This window comes from Schistocerca americana, chromosome 5 (assembly GCF_021461395.2).
Source record: "Schistocerca americana isolate TAMUIC-IGC-003095 chromosome 5, iqSchAmer2.1, whole genome shotgun sequence".
Lineage (NCBI taxonomy): Eukaryota > Metazoa > Arthropoda > Insecta > Orthoptera > Acrididae > Schistocerca > Schistocerca americana.
In genome coordinates this window covers 247,994,478-248,017,733 of record NC_060123.1, presented here as the reverse complement: position 1 = coordinate 248,017,733, position 23,256 = coordinate 247,994,478, and the positions used below count along the sequence as shown (strand labels likewise).

General features: G+C 39.1%; 1 protein-coding gene across 4 annotated transcripts in view; it reads left to right on the top strand.

The window, feature by feature from the left end:
* The window catches only part of LOC124615790 (casein kinase II subunit alpha), a 70,284-nt gene that overhangs the window by 45,359 nt on the left and 1,669 nt on the right, over positions 1–23,256 (top strand). The window lies entirely within an intron of this gene.

Below are 23,256 nucleotides of genomic sequence, written 5' to 3'. Positions count from 1 at the left end.
TTCAAAGCATGAGAGGTGTTTTGCCACTTGATTCATTACCCAAACTTCTCTGTCCATGCTGGAAGAGTGCGCACCACGTAACTGCTTTGTGACACAGTGGTGAGTTGTTGCCATGCACTGCTACAAACTTGGCATGAACTGTAGCCATGCTGTTTCCATTTTAAAGCAGAAAATAGATTATCACCTGATACTCCATCCCCCCCCCCCCCCCCCTTCCCACCACCACCACCACCACCACCACCAAAGCCTTTGCCGTTGGTGGGGAGGCTTGCGTGCAACCACAACGGAGGGGTATCTGTTGAGAGGCCAGACAAACGTGTGGTTCCTGAAGAGGGGCAGCAGCCTTTCAGTAGTTGCATGGGCAACGGTCTGGATGATTGACTGATCTGGCCTTTTAACACTAACCGAAACAGCCTTGTTGTGCTGGTACTGCGAACGGCTGAAAGCAAGGGCAAGGGGAAACTACAGCCGTAATTTTTCCCGAGGACATGCAGCTTTACTGTATGGTTTAATGATGATGGCGTCCTCTTGGGTAAAATATTCCGGAGGTAAAATAGTCCCCCATTCGGATCTGCGGGCGGGTACTACTCCAGAGGACGTCGTTATCTGGAGAAAGAAAACTGGCGTTCTACGGATCGGAACATGGAATGTCGGATCCCTTAATCAGGCAGGTACGTTAGAAAATTTAAAAAGGGAAATGGATAGGTTAAAGTTAGATATGGTGGGAATTAGTGAAGTTTGGTGGCAGGAGGAACAAGACTTTTGGTCAGGTGAATACAGGGTTAAAAATACAAAATCAAATAGGGGTAATGCATGAGTAGGTTCAATAATGAATAGGAAAATAGAAATGAGGGTAAGCTACTACAAACAGCATAATGAACGCATTACTGTGGCCGAGATAGACATGAAGCCTACGCCTACTACAGTAGGAAAAATTAAGGAGATGGGACCTGGATAACCTGACTAAACCAAAGGTTGTAATGAGTTTCAGGGAGAGCATAATGGAACAATTGACAAGAATGGGGGAAAGAAATATAGTAGAAGAAGAAAGGGTAGTTTTGAGGGATGAAGTAGTGCTGGCAGCAGAGCATCAAGTAGGTAAAAAGACAAGGGCTAGTAGAAATCCTTGGGTGACATAAGAAATATTGAATTTAATTGATGAAAGGAGAAAATACAAAAATGCAGTAAATGAAGTAGGCAAAAAGAATTACAAATGTCTTGAAAGTGAGGTCGACAGGAAGTGCAAAATGGCTAAGCAGGCATGGCTAGCGGACAAATATAAGGATGTAGAGGCTTCTCTCAATAGGGGTAAGATCGATACTGCCTACAGGAAAATCAGAGACACATTTGGAGAAAAGAGAACCACTTGTATGAATATCAAGAGCTCAAATGGAAACCCAGTTCTAAGCAAAGAAGGGAAAGCAGAAAGGTGGAAGGAGTATATAGAGGGTCTATACAAGGGTGATGTACTTGAGGACAACATTACGGAAATGGAAGAGAATGTAGATGAAGATGAAATGGGAGGTATGATACTGCGTAAAGAGTTTAACAGAGCACTGAAAGACCTAAGGCCCTGGGAGTAGACAACATTCCAATAGAACTACTGACAGCCTTGGGAGAGCCAGTTCTGACAAAACTCTACCATCTGGTGAGTAAAATGTATGAGACAGGCGAAATATCGTCAGACTTCAAGAAGAATATAATTATTCCAATCCCAAAGAAGGCAGGTGTTGACAGATGTGAAAATTACCGAACTATCAGTTCAATAAGTCACGGCTGCAAAATACTAACTGAAATTCTTTACAGGCGAATGGAAAAACTGGTAGAAGCCGACCTTGGGGAAGATCAGTTTGGATTCCGTAGAAATCTTGGAACACGTGAGGCAATATTGACCCTACGACTTATCTTAGAAGAAAGATTAATGAAAGGCAGATCTATGTTTCTAGCGTTTGTAGACTTAGAGAAAGCTTTCAACAATGTTGACTGGAATACTCTCTTTCAAATGCTGAAGGTGGCACGGGTAAAATACAGGGAGCGAAAGGCTATTTACAATTTGTACAGAAACCAGATGGCAGTTTTAAGAGTCGATGGACATCAAAGGGAAGCAGTGGTTGGGAAGGGAGTGAGACAGGGTTGTAGCCTCTCCTCGATGTTATTCAATCTGTATATTGAGCAAGCAGTAAAGGAAACATAAGAAAAATTCGGAGTAGGTATTAAAATTCATGGAGAAGAAGTAAAAACTTTGAGGTTCGGCGATGACATTGTAATTCTGTCAGAGACAGCAAAGGACTTGGAAGAGCAGCTGAACAGAATGGACAGTGTCTTGAAAGGAGGCTATAAGATGAACATCAACAAAAGCAAAACGAGGATAATGGAATGTAGTCGAACTAAGTCGGTTGATGCTGAGGGAATTAGATTGGGAAATGAGACACTTAAAGTAGTAAAGGAGTTTTGCTATTTGGGGAGCAAAATAATTGATGATGGTCGAAGTACAGAGGATACAAAATGTATACTGGCAATGGCAAGGAAAGTGTTTCTGAAGAGAAATTTGTTAACATCGAGTATAGATTTAAGTGTCAGAAAGTAGTTTCTGAAAGTATTTGTACGGAGTGTAGCCATGTATGGAAGTGAAACAGGGACGATAAATAGTTCGGACAAGAAGAGAATAGAAGCTTTCGCAATGTGGTGCCACAGAAGAATGCTGAAGATTAGATGGGTAGATCAGATAACTAATGAGGAGGTATTGAATATAATTGGGGAGAAGAGGAGTTTGTGGCACAACTTGACTACAAGAAATGATCGGTTGGTAGGACATGTTCTGAGGCATCAAGGGATCACAAATTTAGCATTTGAGGGCAGCGTGGAGGGTAAAAATTGTAGAGGAAGACCAAGAGATGAATACACTAAGAAGATTCAGAAGGCTGTAGGCTGCAGTATGTACTGGGAGATGAAGCAGCTTGCACAGGATAGGGTAGCATGGAGAGCTTCATCAAACCAGTCTCAGGACTGAAGACGACAACAACAACAACAACAACAACAACAACTACTACTACTACTACTACTACTACTCCACTGTATCAGTTGTCTACATCTGGCAGAGTGCTACAGTACTGTAGCATAGGGATTTCAATGTGTGCAAGAACTTCAGACATGTAACTAAAAACAAACAAAAAATTAGTGGTAATACAGGAACACAATGTGCCGACATTCGTGAACATCTTCCACTACGAGACAGAGATTGCTGAATGGTATGGCCTTTGATATGTTGGCATTAACCCAATTCAGTGTACTTGAGACAATTTGAAACTTGCAGTGTGGTACCACAGGAACTCTCCTCGTGCACTGAATGAACTTGGGAACGTCTTGGTTGAAAAATGCAACAGGCTTTTGCAGCAGGATATCCACCACATTGTGGACTACAAAGTATGAATGTTACTAGACAAGAGATTTGATTATATAATGTAAAAGGACAGATAATAAAATGTACTCAACAAGTGGTGGCAGGGGAACACACACACACACACACACACACACACACACACACACACACACACACACACAAGTATTTAACTTTCACAAGCTTTTGGAGCTAGTGGCTCCTTCTTCTGATGGAAGAATTGAAGGGGAAAGGAGAGGGGTGAAGGGGAAGGACTGGAGAGGTTTAGGGAAAGGAGTGCAGTTTAGAAAAGTCAACCAGAACCCTGGGTCAGAGGAGACTTACCGGATGGAATGAGAAAGAAAGACTGATTGTTCGGGACTGCACTGGATGAGATTTGAAAACCTGAGAGCTTAAAGGTGGAAGACAGGGTAATGTGCAAGACAGAGATCACTACTAAAACACTGTGCATGAGTTAGAGTGAAAAGATAAATGCATTGTATGTAACAGAGGTGGGAGGGGGATGGTGAAAAATAGACAGATCAGTCCTTCTCATCTTCATACTTACCAACAATTACTTCAGTTTTTGGGGGCAGACACACAAACAGATATGGGGTACAACCATGGGAAGCAGGATGGCTCCTTCCTATGCCAACCTTCCCATGAGTCACTTGGAGGGGACTTTCCTGGGATCCCCAAGTCTTCATCCCCTGGTTTGGTTTAGATATATTTATGATATCTTTGCTGTATGGAGTCATGGTGAGGCTGACCTGTTAAAATTCGTGAAATCTCTGAATACCTTCTACCATTTCACCTGGTCCTATTCAGTTTCCCCTGCCATTTCCTTCGTGTTGTCATCCTCACAGAAGGTCAGCTACACATTTCTACCCACATCAGACCTACTAACAAACAACAGCACTCACATTTTGACAATTGCCATCCTTTCCATGCCAAACGTTCTCTCCCATACAGCCTCGGGATTCGAGGCAGACGTATTTGTTGGGATGCACACTGTTTACAGAAATACACCACCATTCTCCCTTCAGTCTTCACCGGACATAATTATCCCAACAGCCTAGTTCAAAAGCAAATTTCCCGGGCCATCACACCCAATCCTGGTACTGCTGATCTCTCCAAAACACAAGTTAGAGCACACCACTTGTCACCCAGTATTATCCTGGTCTTGAATATATCAATCAGCTACTCCAACAAGGCCATGATTTCCTGAAATCATGCCATGAAATGAGATCCATTCTGTCTGAGATTTTGCAAACCACACCCAGAATATCTTTTTGTTGCCCTCCCAATCTTCACAATATACTTTTCGGACCTATGCCCCTTGGGTGCAGACTCATCTCTCTACCCTATGACTCTTACCCCTGTGACCATCCCCTGTGTAAGACTTGCCCTACGCACCCTCCTACCACCATCTATCCCTGCCCTGTAACTGGCAAAACATATACTATCAAAGGGAGAGCCACATCTGAAATGACACGCCATATAGCAGCTGTTATGTAAACACTGTTCAGCCTTTTACATCGGCATTACTACTACTCAGTTATGTCAGGATGAATGGGTATAGGCAGAGGGTGTATACAAGCAACACACAATATCCTGTTGCAGAGCTTGCTATACAACATGGCAGTTGGTACCTCAGTGCCTGTTTCACCACACATGCTATCTGGATTCCCCCAGACACCAGTTTCTCAGAACTCCACAGGTGGGAACGTGCACAAAATGTCCTTGGTTCTCGCCTCCCACCTGATGTCAATTTGCATTAATTTCCTCCGTCTCAGCATTTATTCACAGTAACAGCTCCTTTCTGCACTCCACATTTTACTTTTCTACATCTTTCATTTGCTGACTTGTCTATTTTTCAGTCACCCGTCCCACCTTTGTTACATACAATGAACTTAGCTTTTCACACTTTTCACTCCTAACTCGTGCACGATGTTTTAGTAGTAATCTGTCTTGCATGTTACCCTGTCTTCCACCTTTAAAGCTCCCAGGTTTTCAAATCTTGTCTGGTGCAGTCTCCAACAGTCAATCTTTCCTTCTCATCCTGTCTGGCAAGCCTCCCCTGACTTGGGGTTCTGGGTGATTTTTCTAAACTGTATCCTTTTCCCTAAACCTCTCCAGTCCTTTTCCTGAACCCCTCTTCCTTCCTCTTCAACTCTTCGATCAGAAGGAGCCACTGGCTCCGAAAGTTTGTAAAAGTTAAATCCGTGTGTGTGTGTGTGTGTGTGTGTGTGTGTGTGTGTGTGTGTGTGTTTGTTTGTGTTTTCTCCTGCTGTGACTTGGTGAGTAGATTTTATCTGTCCATTTACATTATAGACATAAAATTTTGGTTTCACAGGTAAACCATGATCTGTAATTTCAGAATGCCTTTATATTAGTTACTGTTTAATTTTTATTTTACAGTTAAGATTTTTTACTGTAAGCCTTAGTCTCATTCCCTGCTCATCTTGAATCTAAGCCCACATTAATTTCCAGGTAGGTTTAATTTTTTTGAGCATTTTGTTTCATGATAGTTTATTGTGTAATATATACCATGAAGCACTTGATTAGTTGAGGTACTACATTACATCTACTCTATTCAGTTTTTTTTCCCCTCCCTTTCTCCATATTACCTGGATTGTACCAGGGTTTACATATTCTAGAGGATCCTTAAAGTGCTGTTTTGCTTAGGTCATTGGAAATTTTAACTTTATCCTGTTTGTTTTTGCGTTTAGTAATATGCAGTAGTCTGCAAATTAATTGGGACAAGACATGTAAATGTTACTGTGCACATTTATTACCATATATATAATACAGTTAGTAACTTACTGAATATTATACCTAATGTATTCCCATTTTGCTTTAATGAGCTTATGAAAGCATTGTGGCATAGATTTGAGCAGGTTACAGCAAATGTTTTGTAGTTTGTTGTCATGAAACCAATCTTTTACCCCATTTACTAACATGCGTTCCTTTGTGTCTAGTTCACCAAGATGTCTTTTCGCAGTACTCCACAAATTCTTGATAGGATTTAAGTCTGGTTAATTACAAGGCCACCAAAGCACATTAACATTGTTTTCTTCCATGAATGTCTTGGCTGCTTTAGAAGTGTGACACAGGGTCAGCTCACATTGAAATCTTCCTCCACCATCTGCAAAGGTCTGGCACACTTCTGCACCTAAGGATTTCCGTGTATTTGGTTGAATTCATCTCGACACTTACAGTAAAGAAATGTCAAAAAAATCAGCTGTTCTAATTAATTTGCAAGCTACTTTATGTTGCATGTCAATTGTATTCTGCATTTGTATATGTGGCAGGTATGTCTGTTGAAACTTTTCACCATATGTCATCCATGTCAGTTCCACCTATCATTCATTGTAATGTATTCAACAATTTTGTTTTGAACTTTGTTTTCCCACTTTTATTTGCCTTCATATACTCATGTTTGTTGTCAAAAGAAAGAATGTTGTCGACTTTTACAAGTCTCAGATGCACTTCTCTGCATTTCAATTGTTTGTTTGGTCATATTTTTCCTGTTTGTCTTAAACCATTAACTGGAATTGATATTTTGATGACCATAACTGGAATCACAGGTCCAAATGGACACTTGAATAAAAATTCTACATAATCCCCATAAAAGATATAATTCATATGTAGATGTGTAATGATTGTAGTAAAATAAGTTTTATTTCAAATATAAATCAACTTTTATTGAGCAAAAATTTTAAATTGTTATTTTTTAACTTTAAGTCCTATGTCTCATATTTTACAAGAATTTTTAGTACCTTACTTTGGAATGCTACATGATTACAAATAAAGCTTAGATTAAAAAACCTAAATATGCTATGCAGTTTCTCATACCTTCCCCTTAACATAAATAGGGACTCTTAATGCCATCAGTCAGAAACGAAAATAATGAAAACGAAACATGGAAGTGTCTAGATGTTACCTATATCAGTATCTGAACTAAGAATGGCACTTAAAACACAGCTTTTTCATTTTTTTCTGCATGTCGTTTACAGATGAATTTAAATCATCTGTCACATTTTTGTGATTGTTTACTGTCAGTTTTAGGACCACATAAATAACATCTTCCTCTTTTTTGTGAGCCACTTTGATTACAATGTGAATTTGCTAGTCATAGGTCATTTTGTGGTTGATCAGCTGCCTCTAGAAAATTGTCTATTCTATTTTTCATATCCACAGGAAATGAATAATACTCCATCTTTCTTTCTGTGATAAATGCCCTTATCAAATTTAGTCAAATTTCTTTTATGTTAATGATTGTTTCATACATTTTCTACCATTTGATACCTTCCATAATAAGAATCCATTTGCACATGCAACATTCAATTTTGCTGAAAGAATTACACATGGCCATTGTTGAGTTCTTCTAGAGACTGAATAATTGGCGCATTTCTGATGTAATGTATCAACACCACTTTTTGTTTTGTTGTAAAATTCAATTATGTAATGCTTTCATCTGTTTTCATTCACTGAATTGTCATGGTGCATTGATGAGATCATCACTACACTTAGATTCTTTTTTGGTACATAAGATGCCAATGATTTATCCCTCACGAAACCAAATAAAGTAGAGCCTACTATCCATTGTTTATTGGCTAAAGATTCTGGTGGCATTTCCCTTTTATTTTTGCACATCGTCCCAATGTAAGTCAAACCATTTTGAATCAGATTGTCAACTAGCTCCACAGAAGTGAACAGTTATCGGCAGTTATATTTCTGTTTGTTCCAAATAAAGGTTCTGCAAGCTGCAGTACATTCTGTGTTGGAATTGAAAGTTGGCTTGTTTTATTAGTGATTTCTTTGCCAGTATATATAAAAGCATTGTGTAAACAGTGTGTTTTAGTGTCACAAAGGCATGTAATGCATATCTTCATGGCCAGATTTTGAATACACCTGATAATAGCAACAACCCAAACGTGACTTCTGACTCTGGACCTAGCTGGTGGATGAGTAGACCACTTGAATTGATTTTTAGTTCGAAAATTTGCACTGCTTGACAGGTGGCTCTCCCTCTCTTCATCAGACGATGAATTACTTGAATCAGAAGAAATGTCTTGTTGTGTATTGTCATTGTCACTTCTCATTGCCACTTATGTTCTCTTAATCACAAGGTTGACAGTCACTCAAAAGATTCTGTATCTGAATAATTTTCGTCTAATAATAGTTCAGATTTCTTTTTCAATGAGACTCCACTGCATTGTGGGAATAAAGTGAGTGAAACACCACAAAATGTCAGTATACATTGACTAAATATCCCGTCTCTGGAATCACGGGTCAAATTGGACCCAGGGATGGTACTTACCTCCACTTCCAGTAATTTTCAAGCAGCAAGCTCCCGGTCCCTGGTACACCTAACAATATACTGAGATTACACTGGCATGCGTAACTGAAACTCCATGCGCTTCCATTGTTAGACGGTTTTATCGTTGTTGGTGGGTTCTAAATGACCTAAGATTCCGGTTAAGGGTTAACATTCGTAACAGCATTATCTTTGCTATTTACCAGTTCTCTGAACTTTGACTATGTAAATATGTCGTGACACAAAAGAAATGAAACTGCAGATGTTATTAAGGAACTGTTGGGTGTGGCATATTAGTGTATAACTGTACTTGACCTTAATCTTTCTGCTTACGCTGTGACCAGTTTCTCCGAAGTATCAACTCTCAGAATTCATAAATATCTCTCAACTCAGTCTTGTCCTAAAATTCCTTCAGACTCCATTAAAGCTAAAATTTTTTATCTGTAACATCCTTTGAACGTGCTCAGCAGTTATGAAACAATTGTACCTTTAGTGCCACAGTTAACCAAGATTATGAGGAATCAGTAGAAAATTGTAAATACCCACTAATGGATTTACATCATGGCACCAGTGTTAGGCCTAGATTATTTTTCTCTTTTAACTCTCCAACTCCCCCCGCTCTCCAACTCCCCCCGCTCTCCAACTCCCCCCGCTCTCCAACTCCCCCCGCTCTCCAACTCCCCCCGCTCTCCAACTCCCCCCGCTCTCCAACTCCCCCCGCTCTCCAGCTCCCCCCGCTCTCCAGCTCCCCCCGCTCTCCAGCTCCCCCCGCTCTCCAGCTCCCCCCGCTCTCCAGCTCCCCCCGCTCTCCAGCTCCCCCCGCTCTCCAGCTCCCCCCGCTCTCCAGCTCCCCCCGCTCTCCAGCTCCCCCCGCTCTCCAGCTCCCCCCGCTCTCCAGCTCCCCCCCGCTCTCCAGCTCCCCCCCGCTCTCCAGCTCCCCCCCGCTCTCCAGCTCTCCAACTCCCCCCCCCCCCCCCTGCTCTGTTGGTTTTATATGGATCAAACATTTTGAATCTCATAAAGCTTCGGCTAAAATAGGTTATCCTTGAATTATCATCTCTCTTATACAAACTTAACTCAGCTGTCATCTATTGTTCAGTAGCAGTCAGCTTCATTACTTACAAACTATATTGAGTCTTTATACTGCTGTTTTCTGTAACTGTCATTGTATTGCAACAAACTGAAATTGCAAAGATTGCATTCAAACAGATTATAGTCAGCATGGAATATTTATACTTTTTAGTATTAAAATTTTTAGTATATCATGCAGTTCTTTTAAAAGTACCTTTGTGATTGACAAATGGCTGTTACAGCGGGGCTGTTTTACTGGTCTGCATACAGGATGTCATGTGCTCAGGATAATATACATGTAGTTGGTGGAAATACAGTCAAAATGTATTCTTACACGTTGTTGTGGTCTTTGTTGGTTGCTGGGTATGGTATTTATGGAGGTGATTATGAGCTGCACAGTTAAGGACTTTGAAATGTACACATTGGGAATCTGGTGGTTAAAACTGAATTAACTTTCATGGGAAAAGTTTTCAGTCATATAAAGTGAATGTTGCAAAGCAACAGGTCAACTCTTCTCAAACTAATGCAAGAAATATTAAGAGATGTAACACTTACAACACTACCAACAGGTGTGTGCAACTTGTTTTAGGCAATGAGTGTTAGCACTTAGTTTCTGGATGTATCACAACAAATTTTCACACTTAAAACATCTTGGGATGATTGGCATGTACATAAATGTGCTGTTGGATTTGCAGTGTCCTCTACTTTGAAACAAAATAAAAACTGTGAATTTAGAAAAAACAAAACAAGACAGTAACATGAACATGAATAAATTCTGAATGAGCAGCTAGACGAGGAGTACTTCTGCTCCAAATGGTTTTACTCCATATTAGGGAGGCTTACCTTTCTGCTTAGCTTCAGAAGCAATATTGATATTTGAAAATCATTTTGAGTAATGCATACATTCCGCAACTAATATAATGTGAAGTACCCAGCAACAGCATTTTCACCACAATTTGAAATTAGTATGACCAGTTACATGACTTTGTAGTGTCACAATAATTATAAAAAATGGTGTGTGCATAATCAAGCTACAAAATGACTGTAAAAATGTGAAACAATGGAATTATTAACTGTGTACTTCCTTAAAATTAGATTGTGTAGAGAAGAAACAATGTTTTTAAATATTTTGTTCAAAATATGAAATGACTACCAGAAATTTCAGAAATAGATGTAGTGTTGCTTTATTTACATAATATATTTTGTCATATAGGGTCAGTATGACAAAATAGACTTTTACCACCTTTATGGACAACTGAAGACATTTGCATTCAGGATAGTGGTTAGAATTTTTCATCCAGCTTTGTTTCCTGCAGTTTCCCTTAATCACGTAAGGCAAAGATAGTTCCATTGACAAGGTCAAGGTAAATTTCCTTGTTTGTAATTATTTGAACTAAATAAAGTAGAAGCCTAATTTTGCTGTCTATAGATAAGTATAGATATCCCCCCCCCCCCCCATTTCCTTCCTCCTAAATACAGACTGTACTGTTGTAGTTGTGCCCTCAGGGAGACAGAAATACTGTTTAATGTGATGTCAAGATTTATGGGTTGTTTCATTGTTACTTATAAGTTCAAGGAAGTGTATCTGCAAATAGATTTGATAACATTCCTATTTCTGTACAGGGTGAGTTTTGTCAATTGTCAAAAAAGTTTACTGCAGTAGTACTAAACAGAAAAAAAGAGAAATTTATTGTCAAAAAGAAATACCTACAGAAGATGCTCAAAGTGGTTTCAGTGCCGTTCTAAGCAAACATGGCATCTTTTCAAGACTGATTTACATATTTTGTTGCATATGTTCTGGGGTTGTGTTTTCAAATTCTGATTGGAGTCATTCCTTCAGACGCTCAACATCATGAATCCTGATTGACGAAACATTTTTTTATATTCTCCCAGACTGAAAAATCCATGGGTGTGATATCTGGGGACTGTGATCCCATCTTCCAATCCATTCATCAATGTTTTCTTGTATAAGGTCTCTTACAGTAAATCCGTAATGTGGGTGGTGCTCCATCTTGTTGCCATATCAGCTTTCCCTTGACTGACTGTAGATATTCAAAAAGTGGACAATTTTCCTGTTCCAACAGCTAAGTAAGGATTAGCCCACTGCTGAAAATCCCTGCCCTACATTCACAGCAGGAGACTTTAACTCTGTCACCATCACCACATGGGGATTCGTAGAATCCCAGTGGACACCGTTGTCTGTAAACTCCAAAGAATGCTTTCGAACAACTTGGTATTAGAATCTTGTGGGATTGTGTACAACCTGCAGAATTCTGTATGTCTCTTCATTTAGACCTTGAAGTACAGTAGGCCTATATGGTCTCAATTTCAGCTTTTTCTAATCTTTCATAGACTTATTCTTGCTGTTCATCTCTTTTTAGACCTTTACTTTGAGTGTGTCAGTGATTGCCCCAAACATTGCACAACAACATTAAAATCCTCATGTGTAGTAACAGACTTTGGCTTACATGAACAACAAAGCTCTGCTACCAACCTAGGCTCTCAAAATCTAATTTGCAAACACTTTCTTGAGGCTGGATGTTCTGAAAATTTTTCATAAACGAAACGCAAACGTCTTTGTGATTGTTGCCATGTCTCCACTTTTCAAAACTTAACATACACTGTTCTGTGTCTGTTTCCTGATCATTGTTTTTTAGGTAACAAAAAACAACATAACCTCAAACTAGTAGTGTCAATTGACTTATAGGTACCGTGCACTAATCTAGCTCGCAGCTGACGACCACCATGCAAAGCAAAGTAGTCTGTAGATTGCTAGTTACTACTGACTTCCGGTACATCAAGTGTAAAACATTAAGAAGTTATTAGCTGAGTGATAGAATGGAAGTGGAAAGAGTCTTCCTTTTTTGTATGTGACTTCTGCACAGCGAACTCTTCTGCAGATCATTTTAATAACCATTACATGAGTGACTAATGTGTAGACATCCTTTGTATAACTGACCTCCAAGTCCTTGAATGTTACAGGTATACTGTCCCCTTGGCTGGCATGCAAAGGTTTTCACTGGGCTGTGAAACAGTGCCACCATTAAATTAAAGAGTAATAATAAAGTCCATGAAATATTTCAGAAAATAGATACAGATAAACGGCCGAGAATAATGTGTCAAATGATACAGTATGTAAAAGGCAAACTCAGTTTGTTTACAATGTTTATAAATGTTCTGTGGTCCACTCTTTGTAAGATAGTACACATATAATTAGTAGTCCATTTCTATCCATTCTTGATACAGCATAACAGGAATGACAGTAAGAACAGCTTTTACAATGCGATGTCATAAGTCTGTGAGTTTCTGTGGTGGAGGTGGGACTATAAACAATATCCTCGATATAACGTCACAAGAAGAAATTGCAAGGAGTCGAGTCCAGCGACCTTGGTGCCAGATCAGTAGCCGTGACATAGCATGTACAGCAATGTGGCAATATATTATTCAGGTAATCTCGTACACAGTTGTGGAAATGTGGAGGGGCACCAGCTTGTTGAAAGGTGAAATCTGTTACCAGTGCCAAGTTGACATGAGCCACTGTTACAGCATGTCAAGAAAAGGTATACATTGACAGTTCTTTCAGTGAAGAAGGGTCCATAGACTGTCTTGTTGGACTTAGCACAGAACGTACTGAGGGATGCAGATTGAATTTTCACTCTGCAGGTGTGTGTGTGTGTGTGTGTGTGTGTGTGTGTGTGTGTGTGTGTGTGTGTGTGTGTGTGTGTGTGTGTGTGTGTGAGAGAGAGAGAGAGAGAGAGAGAGAGAGAGAGAGAGAGAGAGAATCTGGCAGATTAAAACTGTGTGCTAGACTGAACTCGAACCTGAGATCTTTGCCTTTCACAGGCAAGTACTCCATTAGTGGAGCTATTGAAGCATGATCCATCATCACAGTTTTACTTTTGTACATTTCGTGAGAAAAGTAAATGCCCCAGGTTCAAGTCCCAGGCTGGCACACAGCTTTAATGTGCCAGGAAGTGTGAAATCAGTGCACACTCTGCTGCAGAGTGAACATTCAGTGTGGAAACACTCTCGAGCTGTGGGTAAGCCGTGTGTCTGTTACATCCTTTATTCCGAGGGTTTATTCCATCCTTTATTCCAAGCTCAGTCTGAAGAGCACATCATCTATTATCTGATCTGACACATCCAGTGGACCCGAATGCCACGCATTGCACAACCGAACATCCTCCTAGAATTTCTTGTACCACTTCACTATGCTGTTGTAGGTCAGTGGTGTCGTGTGAAACAGACATTAAAAGCTCTTAGCACACTCACTAATTTTGGCAACGGGCAAATTCTAACACACAAAATGCTTCCTTTGCCTTGTTTGCTGCAGTTTCCAGCAACAGTGGTCGGTGCCGCCACTGTTAAGTCTTTCAAACCAGTTTGCTGGCATTACATTAAAAAAAATTATCATATTTTGTATTGTGTAAGTTGTATTTAGCCATTTACCTATAGGGATTTTTAAAATGTTTTATGGACTTTGTAATTACCCTATATAGTTACTTCTACAGTAACCGTAAAAGCAGTACCTGGGGAAGTCTCTATTATAAGCTACTACTTGAAATCGATGAATGCTCCAATACATAAACGCACTGAAATTTCATCACCACCAAATATATACCAGGAGGCGAAGGTCACACGTGTTGATGGGACTTCAGTAACATAAATAGAAATTATTCTCTGTGTCCCCCCCCCCCCCCCCCTCCTCCTCCTCCTCCCCCTCTTGTCCTAAGTCACTGCTAGTCCAGTAGTTGACTGCCTTCATCCCCTTTCTTGCTTTCTTGTTATCACTGTATTTCACTGTCCTGTGTCTGTGTCAGCCCCTCATTCCCCATTTGTTATTCCACCTAACTCACCCTTAGTAATATTTTATTACTGTGCCTCTGGTTAGGAAAGCATGTAAGTTACTAATGATGGCTATTCTTGAACACTTCTCTAGTCAGGAATTCAAAGGTGCTCTGTTAGGGTTGTGACAAGTCAGAATATTCAGTTTGAAAGTGTGGCAGATCTAGAGCTTTTTATGGGAGATTCTAGAAGAAAGATAGCATTCTTACAGACCCATGTTAGGAAAATGTAGGTAACGGTATTAAAAGTAGACTGTGCTACAATTTGTCTTGCAAATGGGTTGTAATAGTAAGATGAGAGAGATTAGTTTGTTGTGGACACTTTGTTCTTCTGCATAGGAATTGTATAGTATGTGGAGGGGATAGTAATGATACAAAGTGGTCCCAGCTATATAAAGCATGTACGAAGATATGAATTGAAAATGAGGAATGGAATAGTTAAATTATAGGCATCTTGGTAATGTTCTTGTGGGTTTCACAGGTCTCCCGGGTTTTATGTCTGTTTCTTTTTAAAAATTTGCAGATTACAGTTTCCTTAACATGTCTGGTTCTATTGATGTTGTCTAAATAAACGTGCTGCCATATGGGAAATACGTTGTACTTAGCTACTGCTTACAATTAATTGCATCTCATTTACTTGAAAGGGTGTGGTTGATTCCTGCTAAACTATATAGAAACTTATTGGTTGCATGTACATTCGGTAGTGAATGTTATTTATTGCAGTTCTGCATTTTGATAATTGTTCTTTAAACTGGTGGTGACTGAATCAATATGCACTCCGCAGCTGTAAGTTATAATACATGGAGGACTGTTCATTAGTACTCCAGAACTGACAGTAACTTCGACTCTTATCTAAAGTTTGTTTTGGCGGATTGCAAATGACTAGAAATGTGTAACCCTTGTTGAACAATATAATTTCTTACACCATAGTGTAGCTGTCATTGGCATGAATTCAGGTGTCATGTAGCATGTTTGGAAAATCCAGTCAGTCAATAATTTGCACAAAGAATGAACAGAAATAGTGTCTCAGATGCTTTTACTCATCTTCCCGGTGGATCTCTCACAGAAGATAGATGCTGCTATTCCCCTTGGCAATGTCAGACTGTGTATATATGTCAGTTGTTTGTTCCTCACAGTGTGTCCAGCACTTTCTGTTGAGATTGTATTCACTGTCTCACATATTGCTAGGAGTTGAGGTAGATCATCTTATCTTCCAAGGAAATTCTTTACATTTTTGCTCTCAGAAATGTTTCATATCCATTCTGCTTCCTCGGAACTTGACAGCAATGGCTAGTAAAAAATAATTGCCAGAAAGTTGTTAGTTTTCTTTTGCTCAGGAAGTTGTTAGTTTTCTTTTGCTCAACAACATACTTTCATTAGGTGTTGCAGCTTTTTAGCTATTAAGCTTCAGAGTTGTTGTGGCTTTCAAATAGCTTCATTTGATGCTGATACTCAAGTATACACTAATTGTATTCTCCATTTATGCTTTGACTGCTCGTACGAACTGCTATATTAAATTTGCTCTCAATAGTCCTGTTTCATTCGTGATTTCTGTAATTTATAATTTGTTGCTATAATGAAATAAAATCATTTTAGAGATGATGTTCGAGTACATATTTCGCATTGTCTGTGGTGTCAGTGCACTATTTTCATATAGTACAAGTAAATTGTGTTGACACAGGCTGTAGTGTGTTGTTTTTGTATGGTGATTGGAACTTGAAAAGATAAAAATTTTACCGTGCAATACAATGGAGGTGCACACTTCCCATGTAGCAGATACATTTTTGTTCATTATGCTTGTAAATAATTTTTTATCTGTGTTTGAGACTTTACGCGACAAATGTGCTACAAATTTCATCTGTTGCCCGCTAAACAAGTTAAGTTTCTGATGTGGCATTAAAAGAAAGGCACAGCTTCTCCTTGTCATGTGTAAAACGAATTGGAACAAGCTGTGCTTCACTGTGGCAGCCATATTGTTCCTTGTTTGTATGTATGTTACTTCAACCTTTAGAATGCTTAGCAAGCAGCATCCTTAATTTTAAATGTTTTTAGCATCTGTAGCATGACGACTGTCTTATGTCCGGAGACATTTGGACAACAAAATAAATATGCTTGCATCTTTTGTTTCCAATGATGATGATGGCACCGATGCTTGGCAGTGTGTAAACATACTAAATAATTTTCATATGTTCCTTATTGTACTAACATGGAAATCAGCTTAATGTGATGTTATCAAGTTGCAAGAAATTGTAGTTTGGTGTTAACACTCTGGTGCAAACCAGTTGGTAGTGATTGCTGTGTGGTGAGAACTTTGAATAGATGAAAGTGTAAATCTCTGTATAACATTATTGTAAATAATCTTTGAGATTGCTGTTGGGCCACTCACTGTCTGTGCATTTTTTAGGGTGTGCATTGTTCATGTTGCTGTTGTGGTCTTCAGTCCAGAGACCAATTCGATGCAGCTCTCCATGCTACTCTATCCTGCACTAGCTGCTTCACCTCCAAGTAACTATTGCAACCTACAACCCTCTGAATCAGCTTAGTGATCATCTCGTGGTCTCCCTCTATTATTTTTACCCTCCACACTGCCCTCCAGTACTAAATCGGTGATCCCTTGATACATCAGGACATGCCCTATCAACCAATCCCTTCTTCTAGTCAAGTTGTGTCACAAATTTCTCTTCTCCCCAATTATATTCAGTACCATCTCATTAGTTACGTGATCTACCCGTCTAATCTTCAGCATTCTTCTGTAGCACCGCATTTTGAAAGCTTCCATTCTCTTCTTGTCTAAACTAGTTATAGTCCATGTTTCACTTCCATTCATGGCTACACTCCATACAAATACTTTCAGAAAGGACTTCCTGGCACTTAAATCTATACTTGATATCAACAAATTTCTCATCTTCAGTAACATTTTCCTTGTCATAGCTAGTCTACATTTTATATACTCTCTACTTCAACATTCAGCAGTTACTTTGCTTCCCAGATAGCAATAATCATCTACTACTTTAGGTGTCTCGTTTCATAATCAAATTCCCTCAGCATCACCTGATTCCATTATCATTTTTTTGCTTTTGTTGAGGTTCATCTTATATATCCTCCTTTCAAGACACTGTCTATTTCGTTCAGCTGCTCTTTCAAGTCCTTCGCTGTCTCCGACAGAATTACTATGTAATCGGCAAAACTGTTTTTATACATTGTTTTTAATTCGTACTCAAAATTTTTCTTTTGTTTTCTTTACTGCTTGCTCAATATACATACTGAATATCATCGGGGATAGGCTACGATACTGTCTTGCTCCCTTTCCAACCACTGCTTCCCTTTCATGCCCCCCTCGGCTCGTATAACTGCCATCTGGTTTCTGTACAAACTGTATATAGCCTATCATTATGCCCACATATTTAAATGACTTGACTGTGTCAAGCTGGACACAAGTAGTAATGTATCCAAACATTACTGGTTTGTTCTTACTATTGATCCACATTAACTTACATTTTTCCACATTTAGGGCTAGCTGCCATTCATCAAAACAACTCGAAATTTTGTCTAAGCCGTCTTGTATCTTCCTAGTCACTCAACTTTGACACCTTACCATACACGACAGCACCATCAGCAAACAACAGCAGACTGCTGCCCACCCTGTCAACCAAATCATTTATGTATATAGAGAACAATAGCGGTCCTGTCACACTTCCGTAGAGCACTCCTGAAGGTAAGTTAGCCTTGTCTGCTGAGCACTTATTGGGCATTTGGGGGGGGGGGGGGGGGCGGGGGCGGCGGCAATCATTGATGTAGTGTAGCAGAAATGTGATTCACTTGAAGAGCTGACACATTTCCATCGATCAACGGTTGAACGCCATTGGTCTCAACCCACTGCAATTGTAGTTGATGATATTATTTGGTCAACATGTGAACACGTAGGGGTGGTCTGCTGCGGAGCTCAACATTCAACAATGTAAAATGAATGGTGTTCTCTGAAACATGTGCATACATCAGCATTGTGCTCTTTTGGCAGAGATGCCACAGATCACCATCTATCCTACGTTACAGAGTAGACAAGCCTCCTAATCCCATGTTCTGCGAAGAGCCGTGGATGTCCAACTGTTTAACTCCTAGTCGTGTGTTCGCTGTCCTATCTCTTTCCATCTCTTTCCGTATGTGTTCACTACAGTAGCATGTGAACATTTGACCAGCTTTGCTGTTTTCGAGATACTACTTCACAGGCACTGTGTAATAGTAATCTGCCCTTTTTCAAAGTCACTTATCTCAATGAATTTCCCTATTTGTAGCCCTAATCTTCACTAGGGTGATCCCCGATGTGTTTCTGCTCTACTTACATTGGTATGTTAGCACGTCACATGCCTGCTGTACTTGCATAGTTAAGTTTGCACATCATGTGCCTGCAACACCACCAGGCGGCATCCAGTATCGCAGTGGGCAGTGGTTGTAATGTTTTGGTTTATCAGTGTGATATGTAAACTGATGTTCATAAGAAATATTTTCTTCAGTAACAATTCAGCATATTCTTTCATCTGATTTGTTCATAAAGTACATGTCAATATTTTGAACTTGATAGTTAAAGTTTTTCATGCGTGGGAACATCTACCTGTGTGTTTACGTGTTCTGCACAATATGAAGTTCCCTGCATGCAGTTAACTTGCTAATGAGGCACATATCCACATGTTGTTGCGAGGAATGGTTGGAAGTGTCACCTGCATGTGGTATAGCTTTTAGCTAATCTCTGGATTGGGCATGACCTATCAACACTTTTCTTCCCTCTGAGAGGACAACTTGACAGTGTAAAATGCCCATTATGTAACATCAGTGTGTTATCCAGAATGACTTTTCAAGGTATGAGTCCTTGTCTGGTGTGAGGTGTGTTGCTTTAACAATTTTTTACTTTATCTCATAACTCAATTGCCATATTTGTTCTTGATTGAACCCAACATTTTTTATGGGTGTCTTCTCTTTGTTGTCTCCAAATCTTCTAATGCTGTTTTGAATCCAGATAGTTGTTGACGTGCGTTCTTGGCTATTTTCTTCAAAAGTTGTACTTTCTTTTGCATTTCCTGAGGGTCCATGTATTATTGTTTGCAAAGGCGAAACAATTTATTTCTTCTTTCCATCCACTCAACTTCGTGTGGTTATTAACTTTTTCTTTGTCTATTTTCAGTTCTGTTTTATCTTTTTCCAGCATACAATTGAATAATAATTTTACAAGACAGTCCCCTGCTGTGACTAATATTATTTGAAAGGTACTAGAAGTTGTTTCAGTAAATTTAACTTCCAGGTGCAGCATTTGTTTAGTTTTCAGAATTTTCCTATCCACTGAAAATTCCTTCAGGGTTTTGAATCAAATGCCTTTTTAATTAAAAAAAAGACTGCATCATATTTCCCTAATAATAGGGCATTGATGTGATTGGTGACATGCTATCTTACTTTAGATGGTGATTCTTCATGTAATATCCAAGTTTTTGTGTATATTGCCAAGTCATACATAATGGAAAATAAGTTGTTCTAGGCTGTGCTATACACAATTTAAATTCTTCTTGCTTTGTAGCTTGTAATTTTGACAATCTTTGTGTACTTTATCTTTTATATAATCTTCATAATTGAGACAAACAGTTTTGATTATTCAGTGACAAACATGCACTATTTTCCACCACATGTGGACATTTGTGTGATTGCTCTGAGAACTTTCTAATTATAACCGAAGAATTCTTGATCTTGGTGACTTGTTTGTAGTGTTGTCTTCGAACTTATTGCTGTGTGGAAATTTTGAAAAATAGAAAAACTGAGTTACATGATACAGAAATAAGTTACATGATACAGAAATAAGTTACATGATACAGAAATAAGTTACATGATACAGAAATAAGTTACATGATACAGAAATAAGTTACATGATACAGAAATAAGTTACACGATACAGAAATAAGTTACACGATACAGAAATAAGTTACACGATACAGAAATAAGTTACACGATACAGAAATAAGTTACACGATACAGAAATAAGTTACACGATACAGAAATAAGTTACACGATACAGAAATAAGTTACACGATACAGAAATAAGTTACACGATACAGAAATAAGTTACACGATACAGAAATAAGTTACACGATACAGAAATAAGTTACACGATACAGAAATAAGTTACACGATACAGAAATAAGTTACACGATACAGAAATAAGTTACACGATACAGAAATAAGTTACACGATACAGAAATAAGTTACATGATACAGAAATAAGTTACATGATACAGAACTAAGTTACATGATACAGAACTAAGTTACATGATACAGAACTAAGTTACATGATACAGAACTAAGTTACATGATACAGAACTAAGTTACATGATACAGAACTAAGTTAGGTTTGGAAACGCCTCTCTCTGTGTGTGTGTGTGTGTGTGTGTGTGTGTGTGTGTGTGTGTGTGTGTGTGTGTGTGTGTGTGTGCTCTCTCTCTCTCTGGCTATATGTGGGTAGCTGTTATAATAAAAAATGCTTGTTTGTGTTGAAGCAGCAGTATATTCCTGTATATGAACAGAGTGCTTCTTTGAAAGGTATTTCTCAACTTTTTCTTTTCCCACCAAATTCAATAATTACAGAATCAGCAGAATATTGATTTATATCTTTCACAGGTATTCGTAGCCCTGTGTCTTACAATTAACACTACAGATAGAAGCAGGAAGGTATTTGAGTCAAAATAAAATTGAAAATAAACCTATTCATGCATTAGGGGAAGGCTTTCAAAATAAGTTGGCAAGTATTGTTTTTTTAATCATTATAGTGCAGGGTCTGATTGCTATAAACTGACAATGGCCACCAATGTAAACAAACTAGAATTTTTGACCACCAGAGGAGTGAGGAGCTGTGTGGGGAAACAAGCCTGTGGTGTGCGTACTGTAAGACCTTCGGTACACACACCATCAGATTATTTGACTTGTTGCTCTAACGAAGTAGGCGAGTGTCAGCAATATGTCTCGTGGTCTTATCGTGGCGTGTTTATCTTCTGCTGTTAGGTCAGACGATAGAAATGCCACTTGCACGCTTATAGTAGCAGATTGACGGTGACCAACCTTAAACATAACTTGATTAATTTTCACACACATTTATTAAAATAATAACAAGCATAAAAAGAACTGAACTTGGTTCTGGATGCTATTTACAATGGACAATCTGAAGTTCCTTTGGTCTTGGTACGTTAATCTTATTCTCACATATCTCTGATACTTGACAAAGTGTCTATACATTTCTCTTCATGGCAATGTACGGGAATATGGTGATCTTGTTAGGTGCAAACTGAAACTCGATTATAGACTGGTACAGACAAATGCAGACTAATGCAGACTCGTACAGACTGACTAATCGGAGGTCTGTACACTCGTTATAATACCTCGCGCGTTCAGGTATCACTGCGCGAGTGTGATCCGCAAGGAGAAAAGGTTCTAAGTTAGCAGCAATCTCATTGGCTGCGTTATATATTAATATGCGAATCGGTGGAAGCAGAATTTGGTCCGTCTCTAAGACAGCGCCATCTCGTAGTGCGGAGACGGGCGAGCAATGCGCCTCCGCTGTGGTGCTTAGCGGGGCGCGCTCTATTGGGAAAGTTGTGTACGTGCTGACTACGCGGAACTGTGTACACAACAAAGCCCCTCCTACATTTTGCAGAGCAGACAGCCTACATTGGTGTTCTGTGTGTCTGTGAAAACAGGGATGACACGTGATCATAGGGTTGTAATCCAACTCTGTGATGGACAATTAGTCTCTTCACTCTTTCAAAACAAGAAAATCAATCGAGCAACACACACCACAAAACACTCGGTTGTGACTATCACAGTAGCTTGCTGATGCTGGCCTTTCCATAAACTAGGAAGTTACAACCCAACATCTATTGGATGCAGCCACAGTTTAAAACAGCCATGTTAAAATGTCCACTTCATACCAACTTTAAACTTCAGTTAGCAGGCAAAGATAAGAATTTCTTTGCTTGAAGATGGTAGGTCCCATGGCTAAGTTCCATGTGGCAGTAAGCAGTGTGCATCTCATACAGACTCTTTGTCTGCAGTTGGTGTAGTGTCAGAGCATCAAATGCACTGATATGTTGTTCAATTTGTGCAATTTTGCAAACACATTCTTATGCACATTACATTTCCAAATTGGGCTTCGCCGGATGGTGTGCAATGCCAGTAAAAGAAAATTGGTTAAATTTTCGATATATATGTGCAGAAATCAGTCATTTCAAACTAGGGCCTATCTGGATAACACCTGCTAAGAAATAGTGTTTATTAGGCATTTTTGCATTTTGAGGCAGATTTCGCTTCTGTTTTTGCACTTACCACAAAATTAGAGTTTTTCAGGTCCCTGTCATCATCCTAAATAATAAATAAGAAGCCAGTTTGCCAGCATGACCTACAGAAAGTTTCATATAATACTGTAATATTCTGTATAATTCGGTTTCTGTTTAAGTGCTAAATATCATCCATTTTAATTATGTATTGTTAATTTACTTAAAATATGTATGCATGAGCACTTTACTGCTGTATTGTATGGCCTCAGTCCAAAATACAACATTAATAAACAGGTGGTGAAATAGTTGCTACAGTTTCACAATAAATCTGTTTGGGAA